The sequence below is a fragment of the Engystomops pustulosus genome, chromosome 1 (genome assembly GCF_040894005.1).
Source record: "Engystomops pustulosus chromosome 1, aEngPut4.maternal, whole genome shotgun sequence".
NCBI classification, from domain to species: domain Eukaryota; kingdom Metazoa; phylum Chordata; class Amphibia; order Anura; family Leptodactylidae; genus Engystomops; species Engystomops pustulosus.
In genome coordinates this window covers 188,778,542-188,804,650 of record NC_092411.1, presented here as the reverse complement: position 1 = coordinate 188,804,650, position 26,109 = coordinate 188,778,542, and the positions used below count along the sequence as shown (strand labels likewise).

At 45.7% G+C, this 26,109-nt stretch overlaps 11 non-coding genes across 11 annotated transcripts; all 11 read right to left on the bottom strand.

Annotated features, from left to right (window-relative positions):
- Positions 1 to 341: 341 nt before the first annotated feature.
- TRNAA-CGC (transfer RNA alanine (anticodon CGC)) lies at positions 342 to 413 on the bottom strand. Its single transcript has one exon. It is a non-coding gene; the product is annotated as a tRNA-Ala (tRNA).
- A 279-nt stretch (positions 414 to 692) lies between these two features.
- TRNAA-UGC (transfer RNA alanine (anticodon UGC)) lies at positions 693 to 764 on the bottom strand. The gene has a single exon. It is a non-coding gene; the product is annotated as a tRNA-Ala (tRNA).
- A 772-nt stretch (positions 765 to 1,536) lies between these two features.
- Positions 1,537 to 1,608, bottom strand: TRNAA-CGC (transfer RNA alanine (anticodon CGC)). Its single transcript has one exon. It is a non-coding gene; the product is annotated as a tRNA-Ala (tRNA).
- Positions 1,609 to 1,887: 279 nt separating this feature from the next.
- Positions 1,888 to 1,959, bottom strand: TRNAA-UGC (transfer RNA alanine (anticodon UGC)). Its single transcript has one exon. It is a non-coding gene; the product is annotated as a tRNA-Ala (tRNA).
- Positions 1,960 to 2,731: 772 nt separating this feature from the next.
- TRNAA-CGC (transfer RNA alanine (anticodon CGC)) lies at positions 2,732 to 2,803 on the bottom strand. Its single transcript has one exon. It is a non-coding gene; the product is annotated as a tRNA-Ala (tRNA).
- Positions 2,804 to 3,082: 279 nt separating this feature from the next.
- Positions 3,083 to 3,154, bottom strand: TRNAA-UGC (transfer RNA alanine (anticodon UGC)). Its single transcript has one exon. It is a non-coding gene; the product is annotated as a tRNA-Ala (tRNA).
- Positions 3,155 to 3,926: 772 nt separating this feature from the next.
- On the bottom strand, positions 3,927 to 3,998 carry TRNAA-CGC (transfer RNA alanine (anticodon CGC)). The gene has a single exon. It is a non-coding gene; the product is annotated as a tRNA-Ala (tRNA).
- A 279-nt stretch (positions 3,999 to 4,277) lies between these two features.
- TRNAA-UGC (transfer RNA alanine (anticodon UGC)) lies at positions 4,278 to 4,349 on the bottom strand. The gene has a single exon. It is a non-coding gene; the product is annotated as a tRNA-Ala (tRNA).
- A 772-nt stretch (positions 4,350 to 5,121) lies between these two features.
- Positions 5,122 to 5,193, bottom strand: TRNAA-CGC (transfer RNA alanine (anticodon CGC)). Its single transcript has one exon. It is a non-coding gene; the product is annotated as a tRNA-Ala (tRNA).
- Positions 5,194 to 5,472: 279 nt separating this feature from the next.
- TRNAA-UGC (transfer RNA alanine (anticodon UGC)) lies at positions 5,473 to 5,544 on the bottom strand. The gene has a single exon. It is a non-coding gene; the product is annotated as a tRNA-Ala (tRNA).
- A 772-nt stretch (positions 5,545 to 6,316) lies between these two features.
- On the bottom strand, positions 6,317 to 6,388 carry TRNAA-CGC (transfer RNA alanine (anticodon CGC)). Its single transcript has one exon. It is a non-coding gene; the product is annotated as a tRNA-Ala (tRNA).
- Positions 6,389 to 26,109: the final 19,721 nt, after the last annotated feature.

The following is a 26,109-nucleotide window of genomic DNA, read 5'->3' as shown; positions in this document are numbered from 1 at the left end:
TTCAGGTGCTACACCAAATTGTTAGCGCTATGATGATTCAAAATCCAAACTTTACAAACTGTCTGTAATGCGACAATAAGATTTCTCCAAAAAAAGAAATGAATGAAACGGTTGTACGTTTGAAAGTGTTGGCTATGGTAGAAGCTACTGCGTGAAAAGACATACAGATGCTCTTGCTTGACGCCCGTACCTGCCATAAGCCAAGAGTGCACTTGTCAAGTGAGCAGCAATTCCAAAGGCCAATGTGTTTTAAAAGGAAGCCTTTCAACGGAAGATCTGCGTAAATTTCTACACGGTGAGGGACAGCAAGTGATTTAAACTAGGTGCACAAAATCCACCAATGGAGATGCCAGGGATTGAACCCGGGGCCTCACACATGCGAAGCGTGCGCTCTACCACTGAGCTACATCCCCACACAAGATACTGTTTGCTGGGGGCCAGAAACATTTTTGAAAAGCGACCCAGAAGGTGTGCGCATTAAGCAGATAAGTAGTTTGTGAATTTTGGGGCTTTTTAACCAGGGGCAGAGAAGGCGGTGATGGATTGAAGCTCATTGTGCTTTACATATCAAACAAGATTTGCTGTTCTTTTGACTTGAGGAATGGATTATATTGACCGTCGGTGGAAACACATTGAAGTGTTGGGCCGATGGGAAACAGAATGGTTTTCTTCAGGTATCCAAAAGATGTGAATGGAGATGCCGGGGATTGAACCCGGGGCCTCACACATGCAAAGCGTGCGCTCTACCACTGAGCTACATCCCCTGGCCTGATGCTGCCCCTGCCTCTGTCTCTCAGGAGGTTCATTGCCCAATACTGTGGAAACAGTATGTAGCGACAAGGCAGTGTGCAATAACAACGCATTTTCGGGGAACTGCACAAGTTGCCAGTGATTAAAAGCAGGAAGTTTTCAACAGCTCCAACGTTGCTTAAACGCCTTCTTAGAGGCATAGATTTCACGGAACAACTGCAGAAGAAAAGCAGTATGGGCAGGAGTGTAAAAGCCAAAAGTGGAAATAGTGCTTGGAAAAATGAGCACAGATGGCACGAGACAGCAGAGAAATGACTGTCCCGCAAAGATGCTTACCGAGAAAAAGGAGTGAATGCTCTTGCTACTCCCATAAACAATATCGGCCATCTTGTTTTTTGTTAAAACATGTCTATTCAAGAGGCGCCTGCTCGTTTCTTTCATCAGCTTCAGGTGCTACACCAAATTGTTAGCGCTATGATGATTCAAAATCCAAACTTTACAAACTGTCTGTAATGCGACAATAAGATTTCTCCAAAAAAAGAAATGAATGAAACGGTTGTACGTTTGAAAGTGTTGGCTATGGTAGAAGCTACTGCGTGAAAAGACATACAGATGCTCTTGCTTGACGCCCGTACCTGCCATAAGCCAAGAGTGCACTTGTCAAGTGAGCAGCAATTCCAAAGGCCAATGTGTTTTAAAAGGAAGCCTTTCAACGGAAGATCTGCGTAAATTTCTACACGGTGAGGGACAGCAAGTGATTTAAACTAGGTGCACAAAATCCACCAATGGAGATGCCGGGGATTGAACCCGGGGCCTCACACATGCGAAGCATGCGCTCTACCACTGAGCTACATCCCCACACAAGATACTGTTTGCTGGGGGCCAGAAACATTTTTGAAAAGCGACCCAGAAGGTGTGCGCATTAAGCAGATAAGTAGTTTGTGAATTTTGGGGCTTTTTAACCAGGGGCAGAGAAGGCGGTGATGGATTGAAGCTCATTGTGCTTTACATATCAAACAAGATTTGCTGTTCTTTTGACTTGAGGAATGGATTATATTGACCGTCGGTGGAAACACATTGAAGTGTTGGGCTGATGGGAAACAGAATGGTTTTCTTCAGGTATCCAAAAGATGTGAATGGAGATGCCGGGGATTGAACCCGGGGCCTCACACATGCAAAGCGTGCGCTCTACCACTGAGCTACATCCCCTGGCCTGATGCTGCCCCTGCCTCTGTCTCTCAGGAGGTTCATTGCCCAATACTGTGGAAACAGTATGTAGCGACAAGGCAGTGTGCAATAACAACGCATTTTCAGGGAACTGCACAAGTTGCCAGTGATTAAAAGCAGGAAGTTTTCAACAGCTCCAACGTTGCTTAAACGCCTTCTTAGAGGCATAGATTTCACGAAACAACTGCAGAAGAAAAGCAGTATGGGCAGGAGTGTAAAAGCCAAAAGTGGAAATAGTGCTTGGAAAAATGAGCACAGATGGCACGAGACAGCAGAGAAATGACTGTCCCGCAAAGATGCTTACCGAGAAAAAGGAGTGAATGCTCTTGCTACTCCCATAAACAATATCGGCCATCTTGTTTTTTGTTAAAACATGTCTATTCAAGAGGCGCCTGCTCGTTTCTTTCATCAGCTTCAGGTGCTACACCAAATTGTTAGCGCTATGATGATTCAAAATCCAAACTTTACAAACTGTCTGTAATGCGACAATAAGATTTCTCCAAAAAAAGAAATGAATGAAACGGTTGTACGTTTGAAAGTGTTGGCTATGGTAGAAGCTACTGCGTGAAAAGACATACAGATGCTCTTGCTTGACGCCCGTACCTGCCATAAGCCAACAGTGCACTTGTCAAGTGAGCAGCAATTCCAAAGGCCAATGTGTTTTAAAAGGAAGCCTTTCAACGGAAGATCTGCGTAAATTTCTACACGGTGAGGGACAGCAAGTGATTTAAACTAGGTGCACAAAATCCACCAATGGAGATGCCGGGGATTGAACCCGGGGCCTCACCCATGCGAAGCGTGCGCTCTACCACTGAGCTACATCCCCACAAAAGATACTGATTGCTGGGGGCCAGAAACATTTTTGAAAAGCGACCCAGAAGGTGTGCGCATTAAGCAGATAAGTAGTTTGTGAATTTTGGGGCTTTTTAACCAGGGGCAGAGAAGGTGGTGATGGATTGAAGCTCATTGTGCTTTACATATCAAACAAGATTTGCTGTTCTTTTGACTTGAGGAATGGATTATATTGACCGTCGGTGAAAACACATTGAAGTGTTGGGCCGATGGGAAACAGAATGGTTTTCTTCAGGTATCCAAAAGATGTGAATGGAGATGCCGGGGATTGAAACCGGGGCCTCACACATGCAAAGCGTGCGCTCTACCACTGAGCTACATCCCCTGGCCTGATGCTGCCCCTGCCTCTGTCTCTCAGGAGGTTCATTGCCCAATACTGTGGAAACAGTATGTAGCGACAAGGCAGTGTGCAATAACAACGCATTTTCAGGGAACTGCACAAGTTGCCAGTGATTAAAAGCAGGAAGTTTTCAACAGCTCCAACGTTGCTTAAACGCCTTCTTAGAGGCATAGATTTCACGGAACAACTGCAGAAGAAAAGCAGTATGGGCAGGAGTGTAAAAGCCAAAAGTGGAAATAGTGCTTGGAAAAATGAGCACAGATGGCACGAGACAGCAGAGAAATGACTGTCCCGCAAAGATGCTTACCGAGAAAAAGGAGTGAATGCTCTTGCTACTCCCATAAACAATATCGGCCATCTTGTTTTTTGTTAAAACATGTCTATTCAAGAGGCGCCTGCTCGTTTCTTTCATCAGCTTCAGGTGCTACACCAAATTGTTAGCGCTATGATGATTCAAAATCCAAACTTTACAAACTGTCTGTAATGCGACAATAAGATTTCTCCAAAAAAAGAAATGAATGAAACGGTTGTACGTTTGAAAGTGTTGGCTATGGTAGAAGCTACTGCGTGAAAAGACATACAGATGCTCTTGCTTGACGCCCGTACCTGCCATAAGCCAACAGTGCACTTGTCAAGTGAGCAGCAATTCCAAAGGCCAATGTGTTTTAAAAGGAAGCCTTTCAACGGAAGATCTGCGTAAATTTCTACACGGTGAGGGACAGCAAGTGATTTAAACTAGGTGCACAAAATCCACCAATGGAGATGCCAGGGATTGAACCCGGGGCCTCACACATGCGAAGCGTGCGCTCTACCACTGAGCTACATCCCCACACAAGATACTGTTTGCTGGGGACCAGAAACATTTTTGAAAAGCGACCCAGAAGGTGTGCGCATTAAGCAGATAAGTAGTTTGTGAATTTTGGGGCTTTTTAACCAGGGGCAGAGAAGGCGGTGATGGATTGAAGCTCATTGTGCTTTACATATCAAACAAGATTTGCTGTTCTTTTGACTTGAGGAATGGATTATATTGACCGTCGGTGGAAACACATTGAAGTGTTGGGCCGATGGGAAACAGAATGGTTTTCTTCAGGTATCCAAAAGATGTGAATGGAGATGCCGGGGATTGAACCCAGGGCCTCACACATGCAAAGCGTGCGCTCTACCACTGAGCTACATCCCCTGGCCTGATGCTGCCCCTGCCTCTGTCTCTCAGGAGGTTCATTGCCCAATACTGTGGAAACAGTATGTAGCGACAAGGCAGTGTGCAATAACAACGCATTTTCAGGGAACTGCACAAGTTGCCAGTGATTAAAAGCAGGAAGTTTTCAACAGCTCCAACGTTGCTTAAACGCCTTCTTAGAGGCATAGATTTCACGGAACAACTGCAGAAGAAAAGCAGTATGGGCAGGAGTGTAAAAGCCAAAAGTGGAAATAGTGCTTGGAAAAATGAGCACAGATGGCACGAGACAGCAGAGAAATGACTGTCCCGCAAAGATGCTTACCGAGAAAAAGGAGTGAATGCTCTTGCTACTCCCATAAACAATATCGGCCATCTTGTTTTTTGTTAAAACATGTCTATTCAAGAGGCGCCTGCTCGTTTCTTTCATCAGCTTCAGGTGCTACACCAAATTGTTAGCGCTATGATGATTCAAAATCCAAACTTTACAAACTGTCTGTAATGCGACAATAAGATTTCTCCAAAAAAAGAAATGAATGAAACGGTTGTACGTTTGAAAGTGTTGGCTATGGTAGAAGCTACTGCGTGAAAAGACATACAGATGCTCTTGCTTGACGCCCGTACCTGCCATAAGCCAAAAGTGCACTTGTCAAGTGAGCAGCAATTCCAAAGGCCAATGTGTTTTAAAAGGAAGCCTTTCAACGGAAGATCTGCGTAAATTTCTACACGGTGAGGGACAGCAAGTGATTTAAACTAGGTGCACAAAATCCACCAATGGAGATGCCAGGGATTGAACCCGGGGCCTCACACATGCGAAGCGTGCGCTCTACCACTGAGCTACATCCCCACACAAGATACTGTTTGCTGGGGGCCAGAAACATTTTTGAAAAGCGACCCAGAAGGTGTGCGCATTAAGCAGATAAGTAGTTTGTGAATTTTGGGGCTTTTTAACCAGGGGCAGAGAAGGCGGTGATGGATTGAAGCTCATTGTGCTTTACATATCAAACAAGATTTGCTGTTCTTTTGACTTGAGGAATGGATTATATTGACCGTCGGTGGAAACACATTGAAGTGTTGGGCCGATGGGAAACAGAATGGTTTTCTTCAGGTATCCAAAAGATGTGAATGGAGATGCCGGGGATTGAACCCGGGGCCTCACACATGCAAAGCGTGCACTCTACCACTGAGCTACATCCCCTGGCCTGTTGCTGTCCCTGCCTCTGTCTCTCAGGAGGTTCATTGCCCAATACTGTGGAAACAGTATGTAGCGACAAGGCAGTGTGCAATAACAACGCATTTTCAGGGAACTGCACAAGTTGCCAGTGATTAAAAGCAGGAAGTTTTCAACAGCTCCAACGTTGCTTAAACGCCTTCTTAGAGGCATAGATTTCACGGAACAACTGCAGAAGAAAAGCAGTATGGGCAGGAGTGTAAAAGCCAAAAGTGGAAATAGTGCTTGGAAAAATGAGCACAGATGGCACGAGACAGCAGAGAAATGACTGTCCCGCAAAGATGCTTACCGAGAAAAAGGAGTGAATGCTCTTGCTACTCCCATAAACAATATCGGCCATCTTGTTTTTTGTTAAAACATGTCTATTCAAGAGGCGCCTGCTCGTTTCTTTCATCAGCTTCAGGTGCTACACCAAATTGTTAGCGCTATGATGATTCAAAATCCAAACTTTACAAACTGTCTGTAATGCGACAATAAGATTTCTCCAAAAAAAGAAATAAATGAAAAGGTTGTACGTTTGAAAGTGTTGGCTATGGTAGAAGCTACTGCGTGAAAAGACATACAGATGTTCTTGCTTGACGCCCGTACCTGCCATAAGCCAACAGTGCACTTGTCAAGTGAGCAGCAATTCCAAAGGCCAATGTGTTTTAAAAGGAAGCCTTTCAACGGAAGATCTGTGTAAATTTCTACACGGTGAGGGACAGCAAGTGATTTAAACTAGGTGCACAAAACCCACCAATGGAGATGCCGGGGATTGAACCCGGAGCCTCACACATGCGAAGCGAGCGCTCTACCACTGAGCTACATCCCCACACAAGATACTGTTTGCTGGGGGCCAGAAACATTTTTGAAAAGCGACCCAGAAGGTGTGCGCATTAAGCAGATAAGTAGTTTGTGAATTTTGGGGCTTTTTAACCAGGGGCAGAGAAGGCGGTGATGGATTGAAGCTCATTGTGCTTTACATATCAAACAAGATTTGCTGTTCTTTTGACTTGAGGAATGGATTATATTGACTGTCGGTGGAAACATATTGAAGTGTTGGGCCGATGGGAAACAGAATGGTTTTCTTCAGGTATCCAAAAGATGTGAAAGGAGATTCCAGGGATTGAACCTGGGGCCTCACACATGCAAAGTTTGCACTCTACCACTGAGCTACATCCCCTGGCCTGATGCTGCCCCTGCCTCTGTCTCTCAGGCAGTTCATTGCCCAATACTGTGTCAACAGTATGTAGCGACAAGGTAGTGTGCAATAACAACACAATTTCGGGGAACTGCAAAAGTTGCCAGTGATTAAAAGCAGGACGTTTTCAACAGCTCCAACGTTGCTTAAACACCTTCTTAAAGGCATAGATTTCATGGAACAACTGCAGAAGAAAAGCAGCATTGGCGGGAGTGTAAAAGCCAAAAGTGGAAATAGTGCTTGGAAAAATGAGCACAGATGGCACAAGAAAGCAGAGAAATGACTGCCCCGCAAAGATGCTTATCAAAAAAAAGGAGTAAATGCTCTTGCTACTCCCATAAACATTATCGGCCATCTTGTGTTTTGTTAAAACATGTCTATTCAAGAGGTGCCTGCTCATTTCTTTCTTCAGCTTCAGGTGCTACACCAAATTGTTAGCGCTATGATGATTCAAAATCAAAACTTTACAAACTGTCTGTAATGCGACAATAAGATTTCTTTAAAAAAAGAGCCGCCACAAGGTTACGGTCGTTGTCACACATAACCATGCCTGGCTTCAAGTTCAGTGGTGCCAGCCACAGCTCGGTCTGCGCCATGATGCCCTGTAATAGCTCTTGGGCGGTGTGCCTCTTATTGCCTAGGCTCAGCAGTTTGAGCACTGCCTGCTATCGCTTAGCGACTGCACTGCTGCTGCGCCTAAAGCTACAGACTGATGGCGCCATGCCCACGGATGGTAATTCGGAGAAGGAGGTGGAGGAGCAGTGGGAGGAGGAGGTATAGTAGGCCTGAGAGATCGTGACTGAAGTAGGCTTCTCAATCCTCGGCGTGGGCAGTATATGAGCGGCCCCAGGGTCAGAGTCGGTCCCAGCCTCCACCAAGTTAACCCAATTTGCCGTCAATGAAACATAGTGGCCCTGCCCGGCTGCACTCATCCACTTGTCCGTGGTTAGGTGGACCTTGTCAGAAGCGATGTTGGTCAGGGCACGGATGATGTTGTCTGACACGTGCTGGTGCAGTGCTGGGACGGCACATCGGGAAAAGTAGTGGCGGCTGGGGACCAAATACTGAGGCGGGGCCGCCGCCATAAGGCTGTAAAAGGCCTCGGTCTCTACAAGCCTATAGGGCAGAATCTCCAGGCTCAGTAATGAGGAGATGGGGATACTGAGGGCTTGGGCGTGTGGGTGGGTTGAACTGTATTTCCTCTTGCACTCCAGCGTCTTGGATATAGACAGCTGAACGCTGCGTATGGAGGGTACTGTGAAGAATTTTGGAGGCGAAGGTGTGGTTTTCGAGCAAGATTTGTTTGTGCCGGGGTCCTGGGCGGGGGCCTGACTAGCAGAGGCAGCAAATGACACAGGGGAAGGAGCAGTGGTGGGCCTGGCCAGAGGTGAACAGCCTTGGTTCCATTGAGTGGGGTGTTTATGCCTGCGCATACTGGTGGTGGTTAAGCTAGTAGTGGTGGAACCCCTGCTGATCCTGGTGTGGCACAGTTTGCACACCACAGTCTGTCGGTCATCCGCTGTTTCTTTAAAGAACCTCCAGACTTTAGAAAATCTAGCCCTCACCACGGGAGCTTCACTACGTGAAACATTTGGTGCTGATGCACCAGCTCTGGCCCTGCCTCTCCGTCTGGCCCCACCACCGCCTCTTCCAACCTGTTCTCGTATAGGACTCGCCTCCGTCTCACAAGCACTGTCTTCACCCAGCCTATCAACCCAGCTTGGGTCTGTCACCTCATCATCCTCCAATCCCTCAGTCTGCTCCCCCCTCGGACTTCCTGCCCTGAATACAACTTCACCACTGTCTGACAACCGTGTCTCCTCATCGTTCGACACCTATTTACACACTTCTTCCACTACGTCAACAATGTCATCATGACCCACAAACTGCGACCGGTGTAAAACCTGGGAATCGGGAAAGAGCTCAGCAGCAACCTGACAAGTGGTTTGTGACTCTGGGAAGGGTCCAGAAAACAGTTCCTCAAAGTATGCCGGATCAAATGCCAAATTTTCCTGGGAGGGGAAAGACTGGAGGAAGGAGGGTGAGGTGGAGGAGCTGGAGGAGTGCTCACTTGGGTAACATGGGTGGACTGCGTGGAAGACTGACTGGTGGACAAATTATTTGAAGCATTGTCCGCAATCCACGACATCACCTGTTCACACTGTTCTGGCCTCAACAGTGCTCTACCACGAGTCCCAGTAACTTGAGACATGAAGCTAGGGAGTGTAGCTCTGCGGCGTTCCCATGCTCCCTCATCAGCAGGTGGTGTCTCACCCCACCCAGGACCACTGCCTCTAACCCCTGCAGTATTTGGACGCCCACGCCCTCGTCCTCTACCCCTAGCCCACGGGTTCAACATTTTCAAAGTTAAAGTCTATTTTATAGACAAAACAGAAATATAAACTGTAATTTTTGTGTGTGTGTTTTGGGGGGTGTTTTTTTCATTTTTTTGTTGTTTTTTGTGTTTTTGTATAGAACAAAACGTGCAGAAGAAATCAGACGGCAACCACGGAAGATGATTGCTATGGCTAGTTTCTAACCTACACTGACAGCACACAAAAAGATTTTGTCCTGTGACTGAGTCTGTCACTTTAACTTTCGAAAAACGCTAATGTAGCCCTAACAAGGGCTGTTGGGTTCTTGGAGAATCACTCCTGCCTAACAGTAAGGTTCTTTTAGAATCACTCTTGCCTAACAGTAATCTACTAGAACACCCTAACGCTATCCCTGACTAGCAGCAGCTCTTTCCCTAACGGCATCCAGACAGAGAATGATCCGAGCAGCGCAGGCAGGGACTAGTATATTCCAGGGTCACCTGATCAGGCCAGCCAACCACTGCTATCGACATGTAAGTGTACCACGTGAGGCTTGTGATTGGCTCTGTTTCTGGCCGCCAAAAATCTTATCGCCGTGAGATTTTCTCGTAAAATACTCGTATGAGCACCGAGCAGTTGCGAGTACGCTAATGCTCGAAGAGCATCAAGCTCAGACGAGTATGTTCGCTCATCTCTAATACTGAACAAACTCTGACTGAAAACTGATTGAACTCTAATGTCAGTTTTTCACTGACTAAACCCTGATCGTACCCTGATCAGACCTTGACGTGATCTGCAACGCAAGTGTGAAAGAGGCCTAACAGTTAACCTGCTGTGATAAACAGACTCCTTTTGGATTCTGACATCACACAAAAGGTCCCTGCAATCTATTCTCTGTGATTGTTATATTTATTATAGAATAGCTGCTTCTATCTGGTATATTCTGAGCCCTTGGTTTGTCTGCCTGTTTATCCATTTTGTCTATCGACAATGGTAATTAGTTTTTAAATTAGCTCTTGCAACTTTTCTCTTTTGGTCTTGTCTGTTGCTCTCACTTCTGAACCCCCTAGCACTCAGCTCCGTACTAGTACAGCTCAGGCTCTCACTATTGCCGCTCAGTGCAGTACTAGTATGGCCCTGAGCCAATGCCGTTTCAGCTCTGCACCAGGGCCGGTGCATGGCAGACCTTGGGTCCGATCAGGACCCAGGGCTGCCTGCAGGCAGTGCCTGTAAGATAGCGTCTATGACGTAATCTTAAAGGCACACTGTCAGCCTATGCATGTGCATAGGCTGGCACAGCTAATACCCTGCAATAAATCAGTATTACAGAGTATTATCATGAACAAGCAATCAGATAATTGCTTGTTCATGTCCCATGGTGGAAGTAATAAAAAGGGTAAAAAAATGCTATACAATAAAAAATAAATTAATAAATCAATAAATTTGCCCATAAGCCCCAAAACATATAAAGAGGCATATAGGGGCACATTTACTTACCTGTCCCATTGACACCACCGATCCAGAATGTCCGACGAGGATTTGGGTCTGCTGCGATTCACTAAGATTGTGCGTCAAATTTCCTGCATGTGACGCTTCCCCCACTGAGGTCCGCCGGAGTTCACCTTTTCTTTCCGGTGCATGTCAGTGCTGATCTTGCGGCACATTTTGGTTTTTAAATTCCGCAGTTTGTCCGAATCAGTCAGGTTGTCCGACGTCCACACCCCCGATTTGTGTCGCATGCAAGCCGGCGCCAATGTGCCACGATCCGATTGCGTGCACCAAAAACCTGGGCAATTCCGGGCTAAACGGTAAAAAGTCGGGAAACCCGATGAAAATGCAGTGTTCGGACCCTTAGTAAATGTGCCCCATAATGTCTAAATCATTAAAAAAACACATATATAGAGTATCACAGCGTCTGAAACAAGTAAATAATTATGGAACCTGTGTGATAAACGCTGTAAAAGAAAACAAAAAACGCCAAAAATTATTATTTTTACCTATTTAATCCAACAAAAATTCAATAAAAAGTGATAAAAAAATGTACCGTATATACTCGAGTATAAGCCGACCCGAGTATAAGCCGAGACCCCTAATTTTACCACAAAAAAATGGGAAAACCTATTGACTCGAGTATAAGCCGAGGGTGTAGTATACAACCAGCCAGCCCCTGTAGTATACAGCCTGTCCCAAGTAGTATACAATCAGCCTGCCCCCATGAAGTATACAGCCTGCCCCCATGAAGTATACAGCCTGCCCCCAAAAAGTATACAGCCTGCCCCCAAAAAGTATACAGCCTGCCCAAAAAAGTATACAGCCTTCCCCAAAAAGTATACAGCCTGCCCTCAGTATGCCTAGCGAATAATAAAAAAAATAAACTTAATACTCACCCTCCGACGATACTCACCTTTGATGCTTAGTGGTGGCTCCCGGTCCTCGGCGGCGGCTCCCGTTCCTCGGCGGCGGCTCCCGTTCCTCGGCGGCGGCTCCCGGTCCTCGGTGGCGGCTCCTGGTCCTCGGCGGCAGCTCCCGATCCTCTGCGGCGGCTTCTCTCTTCTATCTTCACGTGCCGGCAGTCGCGTCCATGCGACTTGCCGGCGGGCGCACAGTGCGATGCGGCGGTGTCGCCGCTGATGGCGTCATCAGCGGCGACACCACTACATCATATTGTGCACCCGCCGGCAAGTCGCATAGACGCGACTGCCGGCACATGAAGATAGAAGAGAGAAGCCGCCGCAGAGGATCGGGAGCTGCCGCCGAGGACCAGGAGCCAACGCCGAGGACCGGGAGCCGGAGGGTGAGTATTAATTTTTTTTTTTATTAACTCGTGTATTTTTTTTTATTAACTCGTGTATAAGCCGAGATTAGGTTTTTCAGCAAATTTTTTGTGCTGAAAAACTCGGCTTATACACGAGTATATACGGTATGTACTCCAGAATGATACTCTTGCAAAGTAAAACATGTCCCGCAAAAAACAAGCCATCAACCAGCTCTGTAGCCAAAAAAGAAAAAATGCTTTGCCACATGGAAGACAGAGATGCAAAAATGATAGATTTTTCCCCTCATTAAGGTTTTATTTAGTAAAACATTAAAAAAAATGGTAAAAAAAAGTTTGGTATCCCCATAATTGTATCAACCCATAGAATAACATGAAAGATAACATGATTATGGCTATACAGTGATCACCACAAAAGGGATGCTTTTCTACTCCTCGACCTAAAAAAAAAGTTCAGAAATTTTCCAAAATAGGGGATACCAACCCCAAAATGGTAACACTGGAAAAAACATCTTATCCCACAAAAAAAAATGCCATCACATGGCCCCAATAACGAAAAAGCTAAACTTTTATAGCCTACAAAAGGTGCCAATGAGGAAACTAAAATCCTGGCAGCTGCAGGGCTCCTTCCCTTCTTTGCCTCGCTGTGCGCCCATAAAACAAGTAATGACCCCATGTGGGGGATCTTTGGGGAAATTGCATAACAAATTTTAAGGTGGATTTTCTCTTTTTATCTTTTGGAAATGTTATAAACATATAACTGACAAAATTTGACCATTTTACATTTCATAATTTTATAATTTCGGCGCAAACATATGTTTCGGCGTATATTCATGAATTCAATTTAGTCCAAACATATATTAGAAAATTATGATTTTGGTGTTACCGACCCGTATTAGGTTGTTAAGGCTGACAACCAAAGTATTTCTAACAATGTCCCCATATAAGTTGTCGCATAAAAATAATATCTTTTTAAAATATCAGAATATAGTAAGCCAAATAATACCAATCAGTAATAGTGCAAAATAATATGTTAGAAGTAATATCCTGTCTTGGGTCACAGGCTCACCCTTGCCCCTCCATGTGCCCCCGCTCCACTCCACAACTACTAACCCATTCTCGCTCCTGCTTCCGGGCCCTCGGCCGTGCGCGCGCGTGTCGGCTTACATTATCGTCCGCAGTGATCCAGGTGGTCCACTGCCCCTACAGCCTAACAGTTAGATCCGGCCATGGACCCCGTAAGGTTCGGCTTCCTGAATTGGATGATCTTACCACCGTTGTGGTCCAGCAATCCCAGCAGATTGCCACACAAGATCAACAGCTTGGATAAGTGACAGCCATGCTTCAGCAGATGATCGCTACTCAGCAACAGTGCCAGGTTCCTACGACTTCTTCCGCTAAAATGGTTGGCCTGTCTGCCGCGGAACGCAGGTTGAGACTTTCCATGCCATCAAAGTATGATGGGGAGCCTAAGTTGTGCAGGGGCTTTATCATCCAGTGCTCCCTGCATATAGAGCTTATGCCTACGCAGTTCATCTCGGGACAGTCTAAGGTGGCATTTATCATCAGCTTCCTCTCTGGCATGAGCTACTCCTCTTTTCAGTCTGTCTTTGAGGAACCTGCACAGGCGTCTTCAGCTGAGACTGCACTGCTGAACCTGCGCCAGGGAGACTTATCTGTAGGTAACTATGCAGTTCAGTTCTGTACTCAGGCCCGATGCTGCCATGGAATGAAGCAGCTCTGATTACAACCTTTAAAAAAGGACTCTCTGGACAAATTAAAGACGAGCTGTCAACGTGAGACCTGCTGTCTACTCTGAGTGGTCTCATCTCTCTGGCCACTCTGGCCAGTTTTTTGGAACACCCGGAGGAACAGCATCTTGAAAAACCACAACTCCGGGTCCAACATTTGCCTCGCTTGCAATACCAATGGGAGTATATAGGATGCCTCAGTAACTGAATAAATAATAAATCACATAATTACATACTCAATTCAAAATTCCAATGTAACTTTATTTAATCGGCCATCAAAAAACATACGGTTAAAAAACACACACATAAAAACCACAAAAGATGTGGCGGTGGTCATAAATAATGCAATATATGTTAAATACATCCAGAATAACAAACACCAGTATACACAAAATCAGGCTATAACCAATAGTATAACCCACCAGGGTGTAATAAGTAGCCAACAGTTGTAAAGGTAGTAATTCTGACCACCGCCACAGCACCCCGATGCGCGTTTCGCCGTCGCTTCCTCTAGGGGGTGTGCTGTGGTGTGGTAGGTGCCCAGTATATATATCCCCAGCTTAGACTAAAGAAATACCTTGGGGCCAATGGAGGTACAGGACAAGATGGACCGCAGGTGAGTGATTTAGCGCATCATCGCAGTCTCCACACGCGCCGTCCAGAGGCGGGGCCAGGTTCCGGGAGACGAGTGATGCACAGGATTTGCGCATCATTGTGACCGGAAGTCCCACGCCGCCATCAAGATGCGCGCATGCGCCAAAATGATGCGCATCCCGCCGCCATCTTGGAGCCTGGCGAAGGTAAGGGCAGTGATTAAAGAGCATAAATAGAATGGGTATGGCTCCATATATCCAAATAACCATAATATAATTCATACCTGGAATATATTAAGTAATGTACTAAAGTGCAATAATATAATTCATACTTGAAATATATTTAATTTTAACTAAAGTGCTTGGACCACTCATGTAAACATTGGACTAAGATTGTGCGAACCGTATCACTAATTCATACTATAGTAAGTTAAAGTACAGTGTAGATTCAACAGTAAACATTAAATAGGGCTGATGCAGACCAATTGACTCATTCTAAGTAACATGATTAAAAACATGGTGAGGAATAATGGTGAAGTGTATATACCAGACCTGATGTATACGCATGAAAGTGCACACCAAACAAAGTGTGTCAAAACTACTAAAATGCTGAAAATGAGAAGTGAACAAACTGCAAGGGTCAAAAAGACCAGTGTCGTCAAAGTGCATGTGCAGAACATGTATATACATGAAAACAAAGTGGATTACATAAGGTACTGGGATAATGTTTATTTGTTAGTAGTAGGACGAGTACATAAGGTACTGGGATATCTTTTGTTGGTGTTTATTTGTTAGTAGTAGGACGAGTACATAAGGTACTGGGATATCTTTTGTTGGTATTCATCATTTGCCTCGCTTGGCCCTTGCATTTCAAAGGCCGCTTCTGCCCACTGCTGTGACACTTCCAGAGGAATCGATGCAGGTGAACAGAGCTCGGCTGCCTTCTCAGGAACGTTCCATGAGATGTCAGAATAACCTCTGCCTCTACTGTGCCAGCCCGGAACATTTTCTTCAGGCCTGTCAAGTCCGTCCTCAGTGTCCGGGAAGCGCTCGCACCTCATGTTCCTGGGAGAAGCGTCTCTAGGTGTGAATACAGCTTTTTTCACATCTGCAACTTCCTGTTTTGCTCAGCTCCAGATTTCGGCCTTTCTGGATTCCAGCTCTGCAGGAAACTTTGTGGGTGCCTCTCTGGTCTCCCAGCATTACTTCCCTGTGGTCCGGCTTGAGAAGCCTCTGGTCATCTCCTCTGTCTGCTGCAAAATTTTATCCGATCTGGTACTGCACTGAGCCCTTGTAATTGCAAGTCGTTGCTCTACATAAAGAGAGGCTGTCCTTCTATGTGCTACCTCGGTCCACGTCTTCCCTCCTCTTAGGTCTACCATGGTTGCAGCTCTTTGTTGGGGACCTGACTGCCAGTCTTGCTGCATGGTGATTCCCCATCCAGTACCAGTCATGCTCTCTTCCATGGTTCCCAAGCCTCTGGAGGGTCTTTGCAGACATCTTTTCAAAGAAGCAAGTAGAGACTTTACCACCGCACCATCCCTACGACTGTCCCATCGATCTACTGCTGGGTACATCTCCTCCTCAGGGCCGGTTGTATCCAATCTCTTTGCCCAAGACTGCAGCTATGTCGGACTACATCAGGGAGAACCTGCAGAAGGGGTTCATACGTAAATCCTCCTCTCCGGCTGGTGCAGGTTTCTTCAGGTTGAGAACCATTATCCCTTGCCATGGATCACTGACCTGTTTGAGCGTATACGTGGAGCCAACATCTTCTCCAAACTGGACCTTCGTGGGCTCTACAACCTCATCCGTATCTGCGAGGGAGATGAATGGAAGACTGCTTTTAATACGCGTGATGGACACTTCGAGTACCTGATGATGCCATTCGGACTGTGTAACACGCCAGACATTTTCCAGGAATTTGTTAATGACATCTTTAGAGACTTGCTATATACCTGTGTCGTAGTTTATCTTGGCGATTGTTCTCTCTGGATCTTGAGTCCCACCAGTCCTACGGACGTCAAGTCTTCAGTCGTTTAAGGGCCAATTTCCTTTACGCCAAGCTTGAGAAATGCCAATTTTTGTCCCCGACAGAAGCCTCCAGATGGATCTTGCCAAGCTTTCTGCTGTTCTTTAAGGGCCTCGTCCACAGAGGTTCCTGGGCTTTGAAATTACTACCGGCAGTTCATCCTGCACTTCTCCTCTCTGGTGTCTCCTATTGTGGCACTCACAAAGAAGGGCGCCAACCCTCAACTCTAGCCTTCAACAGCAGAAGAAGCCTTCACTAAGCTAAAGTATGCCTTTGCTTTAGCCCCAGTTCTTGGCCTGATACCAAGAAGCCATTCCATCTGGAAGTGGATGCCTCCTCAGTGGGTGCTGGGGCGGTGCTCACACAGAAAGGACCCAAAGTCCGAACCCTCACTTGTGTTTCTTTCTCAAAGACTCTCTCCTCCACAGAGAGGAATTACTCCAAGAACTGCTGGCGATCAAACTTGGCTGGCGTTACCTCCTGGAGGGAGGTATATACACAGATCACAAGAATCTCCTCTATCTCTAGACTGTTCAGTGACTCAACCCATGTCAAGCTCTTCTTTTCCAGCTTCAGTTTTCTTATTCACTTCCATCTGGCTGAAAAGAACATCAAGGCTGATGCTCTCTCGTTGCTTCCTGTGCCTGAAATAAGCCATCTTGTCTGAAACCTGCTGGTCTTCTTCAGCCGTTGCCTATACTCACCTGCCTATGGACTCATGTGGCTATGGATTTCATCACAGACCTTCTGCCCTCCACAAGCAACCATCATCTGGGTGGTAACCGTCCAGTTTTCAAAAATGTCCCATTTTGTTCCCCTGCCAGGTCTGCCGTCTGCTCCACACCTTGCCATTCTGTTCTTCCAACACATCTTTCAGCTCCATGGACTTCCCCAGCACATCATTTCTAATCTGGGGTTCAGTTTGTTTCTAAGTTCTGGCGATCCCTCTGTACCCAGCTCCAGGTAAAATTGGACTTTTCCTCTGCCTATCACCCACAGTCTAATGGTCAGGTGGAGAGAGTAAAGCAGACTCTGGGCTGCTATCTCCGTCATTTTGTTTCCTCCGGTCAGGACCACTGGTTCTTATAACGCCTTGTATTCATCATCTGCAGGCTCTGCTCCATTTTTCATCAATTATGGACTGCATCCATGCCCTCCTCTTCCTCTGCTTGTGTCCTCAGATGTCCCTGCTGTTGAGGAATTGGTATGGGATATGTGAGTAGAGGAAATACTTTACAAAACTGCCTTTGGGCAGTCAAGATTAACCCATATCCGGACAAATGAAAAAATAAAGTAAAACATCACTTTTATTAGGGATTCTTAAAAAAGATTGCACTATATTACAAGCTGTTGTGGCACAAACCACTAGATGCACAGGACTAACAGTGGATTAAAAGCACAGTGTGAATTGGGTCATAGGCAGTTTGCAGGTGGTCAGTGGTATGAAATGTGAGATAGTGGGCACAATATCTCACATTCACACTGCCTGCCTAAGATTCTGCCACACTGCTGATTAAAATTTTTCAAACAAAATTTTAATCAGCAGTGTGGCAGAATTTTAGGCAGGCAGTGGTAATAATTATAATACCATCAGTTGCAATAGGGATAGATAGTATCAGACCTAGATCACACCTAGACCGTTCAGTCCACTATATCTCTAACGATAGGACTAGGATCTCCATACAGTATTTATAACAATACAGCCTGCTACTACAGCGGCCCCTGCTGGGGCAGTACAGGCAACACTGTTATTCATGGTCTAGGTGGTCATTTTAGGGCTCTAATCCATACAATAAGATACATTACTGTAGCAGACAATACTGCTTAGGACAGTCCTCTTTATCTGGCCAATAGTGGACTTATAGCAAGTATTATAGGTGGATATGGACCCCGTATTGTGCCCACTAACTCACATTTCATACCACTGACCACCTGCAAACTGCCTATGACCCAGTTCACACTGTGCTTTTAATCCACTGTTAGTCCTGTGCATCTAGTGGTTTGTGCCACAACAGCTTGTAATATAGTGCAATCTTTTTTAAGAATCCCTAATAAAAGTGATGTTTTACTTTATTTTTTCGTTTGTCCGGATATGGGTTAATCTTGACTGCCCAAAGGCAGTTTTGTAAAATATTTCCTCTGAGTCTAATCCCTGCCATGACAATAAGGTCCATTGTTTTCTGTATAGAATATGGATATGTGAGCAGACTCGCCTTTCCTTGTTACAAGCTTCTGCCTGAACGGTTCTTCTTGGTTGACTCAAAGGGGTTCGGGAGAGATCTTGGGAACCTGAGGAAGATATCCTGAACCATGATCTCCTGCAGAGATTTCTCCAGTCCAAGAAGAGGGGGAGGCCGAGGAGGGGGATACTGTCACATGTGGTCCCATGACCCATGTCTCGGGTTGTGGGCTCACCCATACCCCTTCACGTGCCCCCCTCTCCGTTACACAATTACTTACTCGTTCTCGTTCCTCCTCCCGGGTCCTCAGGCATGTGTGCGTGTCCCTGTCTCCTACAGTGCCTGCACATCGGCTTTAGAAGATTTAAAGGGCCAGCACACCATTAATTGGTGCTGGCCTTACCCAGAATTCTATTTAACCCAGCCACTACCCACACACCCTGCCGGATCTTTGTGCTGAATGCCTTTGAGAGAGCTTGTATTGCTGAACTGTGCTCGTGTTTTGATTTCCCATTGTGACCCCAGACCTGTTCCCGTTTACGCTCCTCTGCTGCCAGCCCTGACCTTCTGCTTAGCCTCTGATGTCAAACCTGTGCCGCCTGTCCCTGACCACAAACCTACCTGCCATTTCTATACCTCGCCTTGGCTGCCACTGCGGACAAAGGTGGTACCACGCCGCAGCAAGACCAACCCAATTTTGTCTGCGGGCTATGGTGAAAACCGGGTGCCACTTAGACTCTGGTCCCAGGTGTCGGCTTACATCCTCGTCCGCGGTGGTCCAGGGGGTCCTCTTCCCCTGGAGCCTGAAACAAACTAGATTATGTGAGTGGGAATGTAGGGACACCCATACTTATCCTGCCAAGCTATAGTCATGAAAGTAATATCCAGTCATGTCACAATATAAGCCAATACAACTGCCAAATGCCGACATATTACAAAAGATAACATAAAAGACCGTTGTGTAGGAACAGTCTAAACAAAGTCTAGAACAAAGTCTAAAACTGGTCAGGTATAAGTCAATTGCCAAAGGTAGATGAAAGATGGTCGACACATAGTCAGGTTTCCCCATAAGCAATGTGTGACGAGGGTCCATCAGGGAGAAGGCAAATCCAGGAATTGAAGGTCAATTAAATCCAGTGGTCACCAAGACATTTATGCAGAGGCTCCATGTCACGCACTGGGGTGCAGGAAGAGTCTCTGAGGCTAAAGTCTGTGGACTCCCTGGACCACGGGAAAGCAGGAACACGGTAAGGCAGGACCTCAGGATGGCCGGACAGCAGTCCGGACATCGGAAGGATGGCTGGCAGGACCTTGGCAAGGACGGCTGGCAGGACCTCAAGAAGGATGGCTGGCAGGACCTCGGGAAGGACGGCTGGGAGGACCTCAGGAAGGATGGCTGGCAGGACCTAAGGAAGGACAGCTGGCAGGACCTCAGGAAGACCACTGGGATACAAGACTGCCACAGGATTACAAGACCACCACAGGATTACAGGACTGCCACGGAAATACAGGACCACCAAAGGAACACTGGAACACCACAGGAATCACAAAGGTGTCTGGAAACGCTCAGGAAACTCGGAGGCATATGGAAACGCTGAGGAAACTTGGAGGCATCTGGAAACGCTCAGGAGGCTTTCTCAGCACAATGACCTGAAGATCCGGCAGGGGATGCTGGGAGTCGCCAGGCTATATAGCAGAGCAGAGAATGCCAGCACCAATTAGGAGGACGCTGGCCCTTTAAATTCCTGGAGGGTCGGGCGCGTGCCCTAGCATCGGGAGTGTGCTGCTTTGGCAAGAAGCAGGAGAGTGGCCTACGGAGGAAGGACGGGACCGTCGCGGAATCCGGAGCCAGTAGAGGTGAGTATGGACCTAGGGGAGCGGGGACAGTGGCAGCAGGCACGGGTGCACCCGCGATCCGTGACACTCCAGAAGTTAGGAGTGAGAACAGCCAACTTTGTGGATACATTGCATTTAGTAGCCTATACATTGCATTTAGTAGCCTATTCATTTCTTTAAAGAAGGTAAACCAATAATATTACAGACAGGAGAGGAGTTTCAAGAAGTTTCAAATCGTGCATGTAGGGGTACATAAAGGTAACAAATTATGATGGACCAAAAAGGGCCCAATGGTGTTGTTGGTGGGAGTGAGCACACGTGTATCCAAGGGATGATTTTCATGGTTTCATTTTATAGATAGATTTATCCTCCTAATATGGAATGGATCATTGTTTTCTTGTCAGGAATTTTTACATTCCTTAAATTACGTATAAATCCTTGGAACATAATATTGACCCCTCATTTTTCACATACATCAGCGGAGTTCTTAAATCTGAAGATCTCAGTGGCAGGAAATTCCTTGATTACGGATTTGTTTCGCAAGAACACGGCTACAAATAGCCTTTTACATTTAGAAAGTTTCTACCCGGAACATTTAAAAATTGGGATTCCTGTGGGCCATTTTATCCGCCTGAGAAGAAACTGTACTACAGATGCAGATTTTCACAAAAATGCTGTGGACTTCTCAGATTCAGGAACAGGGGGGACACACAGAAATCTGTATCCCAAAGCCTATACTCGAGCATGGCATTCTAATAGGGAGGAACTTTTCTTTTTTTTTCCAACTTACTTTTTATTGAATAAAGATGTGCAATAACAGTCTCAGTATGATTGAAAATGAAGAGATATCCAATACACAGTTTAAATAATTATATCCAGGTCACGTAGGACCCGCCAGACTATTTCAGTTAAAAGTCTTGTGATAGCTACATATATTTCAGGTAGAGACCCGACCAAAACCAAGAACTCATAGTTCTCTGTAGGTTTTCGGAGACCCACATTTCACATCATGTCTGACAACCAATGTTCATAAAATTGAATAGGCACAAATATCACAATATTCAGGGAGAAAAAAGACCTGAGAAGGAGAAAAGAAACAAAAAAAAACTTCTCCGAGGGTCAAACTATGCAAAGACCCTAACATATTTCTTTAAGTGAATAGAAATATTGCTCTTCAAGGAAGATTGTCTCCTATCGCATCCCAAGGGGACCATACATTAGTAAAGTGATCCGACCTTTCCTGTAAAGTGGCAGTCATTGATTCCTATGTCCGCTTATGGCGTATGCATGCACATAAATCCATTTGAGAGGGAGGGGCGGCCCGTTTCCAAAAGGCCGAAATCAGAGTCTTTGCGGCACTAAGGACGAGAAGGAGTAATTTAGAATGTGATTTTCCTAGCCCCTTAGGTGGAAGACCTAGCAGGAAAACAACTGGGTCTTTCTCTAGATCAATTCCAAGTATCTTTTCTATTATAACTTGGACATCGTCCCAAAAGCGTTGTATAGGTAGACAGTCCCAAAAAATATGAAACAGAGAGGCTCCAGGAGCGTCACATTTCCAACATATGTCAGGTATCTGCGAGTTAAGTTTTTGGAGTAGTGCGGGGGTGTGGTACCACTGCATCAAAAGTTTATATTGATTTTCCTTATATAATGCTGATAGCGAGCCTTTGGGGGCTCTGTCTCAGATAGCCTTCCAGGTGGACTCTGGCAGCTCTCTCCCCAGCCAGCCCTCCCACTTCTGCATATATGCATATGAGTGTCGAAACGGCTCAGGGTACGACTGGGTCAGAACAAGAGCATATAGGTCAGAAATGAGACCTTTAGAGGATGAACTTCGCAGACTGATCCGCTCAAATTCTGTAAGGGGTGGTATTGAAGTTGAACCTAGTGTCTGAAGGCAAAATCAGTAGATTAAAGGGTAGGAGTTAAATTGGCCAGATGCCGCACAGAGATCAGTAATAGTAAGTAGATGTTTGGTTGTTGTGTGGGCTAGGTCTCTAATGCGGAACGCTTGCATGGGCTTCCAAAATTCCACAAATTCTGTCTCAAGGCTCTGCGGTAGGCATGGCGTATACAGAAAGTTGGTCAGAGGGGATTTGTGCATGGCTAAAGCGAACCAAATGCGACATCTGCGCCATATATCTCTGGTGAAGGCCATTGGGGCCAACACGGATGTAGTAGGAACGTCCGGTGACGATCCCCATATTAACGCACTAGGATGTGTCGGAGCTATCCAGAGTTTTTCTATCTCTGTCCACCTATTAAAGGCCAGCAGGGAGGTCCAGGAGGTTATATGACGCAGATGGGTCGCATAATAATATAAGGCTATGTCAGGTAGGCCCAGGCCACCTTTAATTTTAGGCGCAATCAACACTGTCTTGGGGATCCTGTGTCTTTTGGAGTTCCATAGAAAGTCAAGAAACATTGCTTGGATCCTGTGCAGGGTAACCACCGAAACCCGAAATGGGAGGGTCTCAAATAGGTAAAGAAACTTTGGCAAGAGCGACATCTTTATAGCCGCTATTTTCCCTAGAAGAGAGAGATATAGAGGGCGCCAGTTCTGCAATTGTTTCCTGACTTCTAGGATTAAAGGAGGGAAATTTTCTTTATACAAGGAGGATACAGAGGGAGTAAGTCTAACCCCTAGATATTTAAAGTGTAACCGTCTTTCTGAGCAAAAAAAACTAAAATACATAATTCTGCCCCAGGTGTCCCTGGGAATCATTCCCCAAAGTATTTTGCCTCTCGGTCCTCATTTAGTACCTTTTTTGGCCCATAGCAACCAGGGTTTCCAGCTCTCAAAAAACCTACAATCAGCAAGATGGAGGCGGAACTTCCTCCTGTCACCTCATCACAAGCGCCTGCTGCTGACCAATCACACCAGAGCTATCTTACATCTATCTATCTGATATCTATCTAAGTAACACTGCAGCACAGCACATGAGGGCAGAGCTAGCAGACTTGTAGAGAGTCTCCTGCCACTTCCTTGTGTGAGGTGATGGGGGAGGGGGGGGGGCTGTTGTTTCTGGTAGGGAAAGCTGAGGAGAGAGAAGATGAAGGTGCTTGGTTATTACATTAGTTAAGGCTTCTCCCTGAACATGAGAGTGCTGGAGCTGTGACCATAGCTCCCAACCGTCCCGATTTTGCCGGGAAAGTCCCGTTTTTCTTACCTCTGCCCCGTGTCACTGGCAGCTATGAGATTGTCACGGATTTTCTCCCCAGGTCCTGCTGTGTCCCGGCGCTGTGTCCCCATAGTAAAAACTTTGAAAGCCAGAACTGATAGTACAGAATGGCTTCTACAGACATCGGGCAGGGAATCCTTTTCAGAGAAGTGTCGGGCTTAGTGGAGAGCAGGGACCACGTCATCAGCTTCAGATCTCTATCCATATATGGTCACTGCATCTCCTAGGGTTCCCCAGAGCAGACATCGGGCAGGGAATCCTTTTCAGAGAAGTGTCGGGCTTAGCGGAGAGAGCAGGGACCACGTCATCAGGTCAGATCAGTATCTGTCCATATATGGTCTCCAGGGCTTCCCCAGACACAAGCTCTTCATTTAATTAAATTAAATAAAATTTGGCCCAGGCTGAGATTTGAACCTGGGACCCTCTGCACTGTAGACAGGAGCTTAACTAACTAAGCTATAAGCCCAATGATACAGGGCTGAGGATTTCTGGTAACTAAGAAGTGTTATCTTCCACTGTTACATTGTGACACAAACTTACTGCACTGATATATAGAGAGGGATCTTCTCAGCGATTATTTATGTTAATTATTGAAACTATTATTATTATTATAAATTTTATTATTTTTATTATTATGGAGACGATTATTAATAATAGTAAAAATAATAATAATCACCTCAATAATAATAATAATAATAATCTCCATAATAATAATAATAATAATAATAATAGTCTCAATAATTACAATAATTTCTGAGAAGATCCCTCCCTATATACCAAAGCATTAAATCTGTGTCACAGTGTAGCAGTAGTCATAGTTCTTAGTTACCAAAATTCTACATCTAGATAATCACAGAGGTTATAGCTCAGTTGGTTGAAGCGCTGTGTCATTATTGTTCATGGACACTGCATGTACTGGGTTCAAATCCCAAAGAGAGTATGTATTTTTTTTTTTTTAAATTGAGATGATTTTTATTATTATAATATGGCTAAAATTTGGGGCGTGGCCAGGGAGTGATTGGGGGTGTGGCTTACGCGTGCCGCCATTTTGTCCCTCTTTCCCTTTCACAAATGTTGGAAGGTATGGCTGTGACACATGACTGCTGCAGCACTGAGCCATGAGGTGATCAGCTGATTGCAGGGGGAGGGGGCGTGTCTCCTGTTCCGTAGTCTGGCTTCTTTATGAAGATGGAATGTCCATAGTAACAGCTATCTGAGCAGTCACTGCCATCTAGGGGAAGTCTGCAGAATACAAGAGGAAGGAGCAAGATTCGGGAAACTAATCCAATTGCAAAAGGGCTTAAAATTACCTGCCCTACAACATATAAAAAGTTTTTTGAAATGACGGTTACACTTTAAGGGAGGAATTACACCAGGAGTAGTGGAAATTCACTTTCAGGGATTGCAATATCGGGGTAGATAGATTTAAAGGGAGAGCTTCCAACTTAGTATGGTTTATTTTGTACCAGGACATCAAGCTATATTCTGTGATGATGGAATGTAGGTTTGGCAATGATATCAAGGGATCTGTAATAATAAGCAAAACATCGTCCACAAATAAGTCAATTTTAAACAGTTTATCCCTCACTCTGATACCCCTAACATCTGGGCTATTACGGATAAGCGCTGCCAGAGGCTCAATACTTAATACATACAGTAGGGGGTTTAGGGGGCAGCCTTTGCGTGTCCCTTTGTGAATAGATAAGTGGGCATGAGGAAGCCTAATTTGTGCCTCAGGTGAGGTATACAAACCATGCAAGGCCTTCAGAAAGGGCCCACGGAATCCAAACCGAGCGATGGTTCGAAACATAAAATGACAGTTTAACCCCTTCACGCTCCGTGGCGGATATATCCGCCACGGAGCGCAGTGACTTAGCGCTCAGTGGCGGATATATCCGCCACGGCGCTTATGCCCGCTCGGCTCTGGATCAGAGCTGAACCGGCATCGGGAAACACGGGGTGCCGGCTGTAACTAATAGCCGGCACCCCAGTGTAACACCCGCGATCGGAGTTGTCTCCGATCGCGGGTGCTTAACCCGTTAAATGCCGCGGTCAGCGCGACCGCGGCATCTAACCTGCATCTGGGGGGTCCTTCCTCCACGATCGCCCCCCCCGAACCGTTTTCGGGGGGCGCCGATCGTTGCTATAGTAACTCTGGGGTCCGATCTGGACCCCAGAGTTACTTGCAAGAATTGCCAGTAAGATGGCGTCTGTGACGTCATCTTACTGGCACAGTGCCAGCCTATGCAAGTGTATAGGCTGACACTGATAATACTCTGCAATACATCAGTATTGCAGAATATTATCATGAAGAAGCAATCAGAAGATTGCTTCTTCATGTCCCATAGTATAAAAGTGAAAAAGTAAAAAAAAAAAGTTATTCAATAAAAAAATAAAGTCATAAATCACTAAAAATGCCCCAAATTCCCAAAACATATAAAGAGACATATAACTCAAAAAAAGTCTAAATCATAACACAAACCCCACATATATAGTATCACCGCGTCCGTAACAACCCGTAGAATAAAAGTAAATCATTATTGAACCCCCACGATAAACGCCGTAAAAAAAAACTGGTATAAACCCTCCAAAAATTATGATTTTTACCTTTTCAATCCCACAAAAAATGCTATAAAATGCAATCAAAAAACCATATGTACTCAGACATGATACTGGTGCAAAGTACA